Here is a 7,539-nt window from a genome sequence, read left to right on the forward strand (position 1 = left end):
CATATTGACATCTCCTTTTTGTTTAATGAAATCTAGATTTGAACAATTTTTAAAATTCTTCAACATTTCTTTAAAGGTGGATTTTATAAACGTATTTTGTTGAAACAAAGTAGGTGTAAGAGATCTTTGCATTTTCACCTTACGTCTTTTAACACCTCCAATTGGTATTGTTGGTGCATCATAATCATAAGTAGGAGCTTTTGAAACATTGTAGACTTACTCAATGAGCTCACGTTTGATGTGTGATAACGATCTTATTTCATCATCATAAAGCACATCAAACCTTTTTAGTCTATGTAGTCCCCAGCTCGAACAATTCTTAGTTATAATCAATCAGGTTCAGGCTTAAATGATGGTTTGTCATTACTAACAGAATTATCAATTTTATTAGCCTTGAATGATTTAACATTTCTAACCACCTATATTTTAGTTGACTTCTCAACCACGTCACTTGCTTGATCTTTAGGTTTACACGGAATATGATTTTCTAATCGAATGTTATCATTCTTCTTTATTTCAACTGGTTCACACAAGTCTTTAATAATTAGAGCATAACTTTAATTAAACATAAGCTTGCTATGATACTGAGCCTTTGAATAAGAAAAACCATCACTCATTTTGGGTTTCACATCATGTATAACATGTCACACCCCAACCTAAGGCGGGAATGCCGGGGCGCGAACTGATTGTTCACAGCTCTCAAAGTACTATCATGCAATAATTAAAAGTAACAATATCTATTAAATCCATTTAAATAATCTAAATAATTCAAATACAAAATCTTGAAATAAAGGAAACAATAAGAATACAAATTCAAAAATTAGGTAAGTCTTGATTAATTCTTCTAGCATAAATCATCCCTTAGTTCTTCACCAATCTTGCAATCAATTCAATCTAAAACCTGCACATGCGTATAAAATAAAGATAGAATTTGTCCACACTAGGTTGAGTGACTAAAGCACCAGTTAGTTTGATATAATATAATATAAGAAAAATGAGCAAACTGTCCTTATGTGTATGGCCCCGAACCCGGTAGCCCTACTTTAACGTTGAATTTACTCATAAACGCAGTTCCAAAAATCAGAGTTTATTAAAACGTTCGCGGAAACGTTAACTTAAAGCATTCGTTACAAAACATTAAATCTTTTCTTTGATACCATAACACAAAACATTATATTTAAAACATCATTTCTTCCATCTTCAAATGCCAGCCATTCAGTCCATACCATGTGCCCTCCTCATGCTAGCTTATTAAACATATTTACCTGCGTGCATATTAAAAGTCAGCTACGCTGAAAAAGTTCTAGTTAATCAAGAAACTTGTCATACAACCACTACATGCATTTATATACGTGTCCAAAGGCACATAATCCATTGTCTAACATGTTACTGCTTAACGACTTAATTACCCCTACAGCTTAGCCACTTAATTACTCCTACAGCTTAGCCACTTATGCCACTTTAATAACAATTAACGTTATTCCACTTTGCCACTTTAATAACGTATAACGTTATGCCAATTTGCAGCATTAACACTTTTACTAGACCCCTATCCACTTCTATCACACTCCACTTCTACTTGTCTATAACACACTTCCTAACAGTACATTATTTACATAGTAAACAAGTCACATCATAGCAATCATACACACTAATAACCACTAGACAATCACTATCCTTAACGACACGTGCAATATCCGAAGATCGTTCACGCACCGACAAGCATTATATAATAGCTACTTCATACAACATCTATAGCATACACTTACCACTTAAGGTAAGTGTATTCACACTTCACATCGAGTATGCACACAACCCCGAAAACATAGCAAGGAAACGGGGCTAGAAACTTACCTGAACTCGGTAACTTCTTTTGCTACTGGTTATTCCTTCTCGAGCTGTGCGCGACTAACTGTTTAATAATTGCAATATTAAATACTACTCTAGCCACTCTCATTTCTATTTAATTAGTCTTACACGTCGAAGCCAGTTTTATATCGTTGAATCATTGCCCGGTTAGTTAAATCGTTACTCGATAACCTTTATAGGTATCTTTCATCAATAATCAAAGTCTAAGGGCTATAAAGTAATTATCTCATTCTTTTCTAAGTCTAGGGGCCATTCTGTCAGTCTTCCAAACTTCTAATTCGTTACTCAGAACCCAGCTAGATTTGTTATCTTAACATAGCGAACTGGTGAATAACGAATAACCTGATTCGTTATTTTAACATAACGAACTGGGCGAGTAACAAATCACTTGATTCGATATCTTGACTTATCATAAAAAATTGGCTTTAACGAATGATCATAACGAAGTGCATAATGAATTAAGGCTAGTTTGTTGTTTTTCCTTAACGAATCATCATAACAAATTAACACGCGAATTGCTTAACGAACGAGACTAGTTCATTAATGTTCCATAACAAATTAGGGTTAGGGTTCGTCAGATTTCAGATGTCACATCAGAACATTCCTTGATGTGACTTAACCTTCGACGCCACCTATCCTGCGCCGCACTTGCCGAAGAAACGGGCGGTGGCCGGAAAAACGTATTCCAGCACTGTTTTCACCGTTTTTCATCCCGTTCGATCTAGATCTGAGCTAGGATGACCCCTAAGCTCATCTTAGTTTCGGTTTATACCCTATTCCACCTGAATCTTGTGACTTTAATGGTTTAACGGTGTCGGCTCGTCTTTTCGTGACTCAATCTAACGGGTTTGAGTTCAAACAACATCATACTATCATTACCTCGGGTCGGAAATCGGTTCTCCTTCTCCTTCTTCTTCTTCTTCTTGGTTTCGGCATAGAGAGAGAGAGAGAGAGAGAGAGAGAGATAGGATGATAGAGCTAATTTTGTGTTTTGGGTGGTGTATGGAATATGTGTATGTGTAAATGAATGATTTAGGCAAAATGAAGGTATTTATATGATGGGCCATAGGCTTGAGCCCATGGTCTATCTTCCTTCCATTTTAACCCAAGTCCATTGCCCATATTACTTAACCCAACACAAGCCCAACTCGTACTAACTCCTACTTTATTTATTATTTCTCCGCTAACCCGAGTAAACTTTCTCACCAATAATAAATAATATTATTTTTTATAAATTTCGGGATGTTACATTATGAGATATATAATCAAGCCAATGAGCAATTAATGAGTGTTGGTAAAACCATCGCCTTGTGTAGTGTGCTTTGGCTACTATGATGGTCGTATGAGCATACTAATATGTGAATATGATGGAGCTCTCCGAATGCGTTCAGATAAAAAAAGTTATCATATAGCAATTTAGGCAATTAACCGATAGCACACACGGTTAACAGTTGCTAATGTGAATACTAATAATATGTAAATAATATACGTACGCATATGTCCCCAAAAGCATTTGAAAATGGTAAAAAGAGGGGATTAGATTACTCACCTTATCGAATAAGTGAGGGGAATGAGTGCGTTAAGAACGGTAATAAAATAAACGTCACGCTCATTGAGATGTATCAACGAAAAATCCTAAGTAAGAGTAATAGGAGGAATACTATTGATTAATTAATGAATTCTACTGATTTAATATTTGAGATTGAATGCGTATTCTAGAGTTAAAATAATTTGTTTAAAGTTTATTTTATAAAGGTTATTAATTATACTAACAATAATAATATATCACTATAGCAAAATAAATCATTTTACTTATAAGTATTATTTTTAATTAAAGTTGTAATAAGTATGACATAAATATTTTATTTATAAAACACTTGTATTAATAACTATTTTATCATGTTAAATAATAAGATACATTTATATATTTTAATTATGTATTTTAAATTAAAAACCTTTTTATATCTTTTATTGTTAAACCTTTGTTAAGTTTTTAATACTTATTATACACTACGTGAATATCGACCTTCGGCCACACATGTGGTCTAGGCGATTTGCCACACTTCGGCTTAAATGTGTGGCTAAATGGTCTTTGACCATGTTTGAAAACCTTCCAGAATGTTTTGGCCACACACATTATTCTTTAAGTGACCATTCTATACCTACTCAGGTACTTTTTGCCACACTTTGAAAAAAACTGTGACAAAAACTAGCCACATTATAAAAATGTGTGACGAAATGTGACCTACAGTCATAGTTTGTTTGATCTTTGATACATGTGACCAAAAACACATTCATTAGCCACAAACTGTGACATTTAACTAGCCACATATTTTAATAATGTGGCCAAATGTGACAAACGGCTACTGTATTGATAAGAGATGTGTCTAAAAGGTAAAAGATATAGCCACTTATATTACGTTGAGTGACCTAATGTCACATTTTCTAGCCACATTTTTAATAAAGTGGCGAAATATAACGAACAACCATTGTATTTATTAGTAATGTGGCTAAAACGCTTAAAATATATGGCACTTATACGAGGTTGTGTGACCAAAGAGTAGTTTACTTTTATTTTTCCTAAGTTTTTATTGTCACGGATACACTTATTATGTGTGGCTATAAGTGATAAATTGCCACACTTAAATATTTTTAAATGTGTCCAAATGTAATTAATGGCCACTTATATGAGGTTGTGTGACCAAAGAGTATCTTAGTTTTGCTTTTTATAAGTTTTTTATTGTCACGGATACACTTATTATGTGTGGCTATAAGTGAGACATCGTCACACTTAAATATTTTTAAGTGTGTCCAAATGTAATTAATGGCCACTTATACGAAATTGTGTGACCAAATAGTATCTTAGTTTTATTTTTTATTAGTTTTTTATTGTCACAGATACACTTATTATGTGTGGCTATAAGTGAGAAATGGTCACACTTAAATATTTTTAAGTGTGTCAAAATGTAATTAATGGCCACTTATACGAGGTTGTGTGACCAAAGAGTTTGTTAGTTTTATTTTTTCTAAGTTTTTTATTGTCATAGATAAACTTATTATGTGTGGGTATAAGTGATAAATGGTCACACTAAAATATGTTTAAGTGTGTCAAAAACGTAATTAATGGCCACACGTTGATTTGACGAGTGGCGACGTCATCATTTCCTTTACAGTTTCTTGTGTCGCCAATTTCAAATTGTCATGGAGATGTACCGTCGGGTTCCGATGGTGTTTAAATACCAGTCACAATCACAATCCACAAATCACAATCACAATCACAATCACAATCACAATCACAATCCACCTTTCTTCTGATTATAATTTTCGATAATGGCTTCAACATGGGTCGAACGTGCACCGGGTGCTCATGCCCCCATCTACTACGACCCCACATTTTTCACCATACGATTACACTTTTCTTCCGGCGCCGTCCGGAGGAATCAAAGGGTAAGGTTTGTGGACTATGTACACCCTCACACCCCACCCTCACACCTTCACGTACCAAGAACTTAACCGAATGGTTTGGTGGCTTGGGTACACGACTGCTGATTATTTCAACATTGATATGGTATTTCCGGGAATCGAGGTGGAATACATCGAGTTGAACGACTTGGAGCACTTCAAGGCGGTATCCGTTTATGGGGCATTCCGTAGTCAGGTGAACCTTCGCTTCCAAAGGCTTAAGGACTCCACCTATACCTCGGATGGCATGTACGAGAGGATCATGCCCTCTCATACTCCAGAAGAGAATCCGGATGTAGATTGGGATACGGAATCTATAGGGAGGTCTACGACGGATGTCGATGTAGATTCTGATATGGAGTCGGATGCTTGGAGTTAGTTTTATGTAATATGGTTTTCTATATTAATATAAATGTTATTATTGTAAATGTTATTATATTTTGGTATTAATATGTTATGTGAATTGATTAATCATATTTAATTTTTTTTAATACATAATCACTTATATTATGTGAATGTTATTATTGTAAATGTTATTATTAGCTGTAAAGCGTATGAGCGTTTCCAAAGCGTGATATATATAACTGGTGGCTGAAATTTATTGACTGCAATAAACCAACTATAAAACAACAGACATTAATGCCTGCAATAAAACTGGTGGCTGGAATTTATTAGGCTTTAATATATATATGTTATGTGAATTCCAAACTTAGCCAAGCAGAAAAAATCTAAGGTTTCCATAGATCTTAAACTTCCCAAAGATCTTAACTTTTGATAAAATCCCTTCCAAAACTCAATGCCATCACCAAATCTTAAATTAGGTTACTGGTGATGGCATTGAGTTTGGAAGGGGTTTTTCAAAAATGAATTTTATTTGTTCAAAGGCTTCTTCAAAGTCTAAGACCCACAGATGCTTTGGTCAAAATCCTGAGTATGGAGGGTATAATTTTGGTATGCAGGTTAGTGAAAAAAAGGGCATAATGGTATTTTTTTTATAAAATGAGTTGATAATGTTTTGCAAGAAACTAGCTGTAAAAATGTATGTTGAAACATAACCAAATAGAGGTTGTGCAAGAAATAAAACCATCAGAAGAGAAATGATGACTGTCACCGATGGCCGATTTGGGCGGTTTCGCGGTTTCCAACCGAACCATGAACACCCTAGACAACATGATACATTTTTGGGCTTTCTTTGTATTAATGTAACTTTGATATAGCACGAGTCAGTTATGAGTGTAATGACTTTATTGATCTTACTATGATACACTACAAGTCAATTGTGACTTTTATCGATGTAACATGATGTATGTTTGAACTTGACACCAACTGACCAAAATAGCCAGAAGATGATGTATAAGTAGTAATAGTATTAAAAACAACCAATATTTCTTTAGTTTGAATTAATAAGTACAAAATAAAGAATGGTGATATCGTGTATCACAACTAAATTTAAACATATATTTACATCTAACTAGCCGAACGAACACAACTGCTGAGTCGACAACCCCGACATCGGTGTCAATCTCCATTACGAATAGTTGTAGGATTTTTCCCAGGCCTCCAGTAATCATCCGAGGACTCATTAAGAAGCAGTTGATTTGGTTGTACAAGTGGCAATGTATTACCCTCATGAGGGAAAGTTACCGTACTAAATTCCTCATGGGCCTCTTCATACGAATGCCTATAATTCTTGGGTGGAGTCATGAGGACAACATGCTTTTTTCTATCCAGCTGATCTTGAACATAAAACACCTGGCGTGCTTGCGAGGCCAATATGAACGGATCATCCTTGTGGCTAAATTTGTTTAGGTCGACCGACGAGTAACCAAGAATATCATGTTTGACATGTTTACGGTCAACCCATTGGCACATGAAGACTGGAATTCTTTTAGTATGATAATCTAGGACCCATATCTCTTGCAAAACCCCAAAATAAAATTTTTGTCCATAGGTCACCACGTCTTTTTTGATGTGCATGTCATCCGCCTCTACACGAACCCCGCTGTTATAGTAAACTCTACCATCATGAGATTTTGTACGAAATTCAAAACCGTTGATGTCGTATTAGTCGTATTTGTAAACGTTGCGGTGTGCTCCATGTGCAATCCACTTTATGGTTTCCGATACAGAACCTGGGGAGCCCGCTAGCTCTCTTTCAACCAGAATTTCATTACAAGGATTAGCTCTCTCTATAAAAGATTTTTGAAA

Source organism: Bidens hawaiensis, unplaced genomic scaffold (assembly GCF_021521415.1).
Source record: "Bidens hawaiensis isolate Kalapana, Puna unplaced genomic scaffold, B.hawaiensis_p1.1 tig00002759_1, whole genome shotgun sequence".
NCBI lineage: Eukaryota > Viridiplantae > Streptophyta > Magnoliopsida > Asterales > Asteraceae > Bidens > Bidens hawaiensis.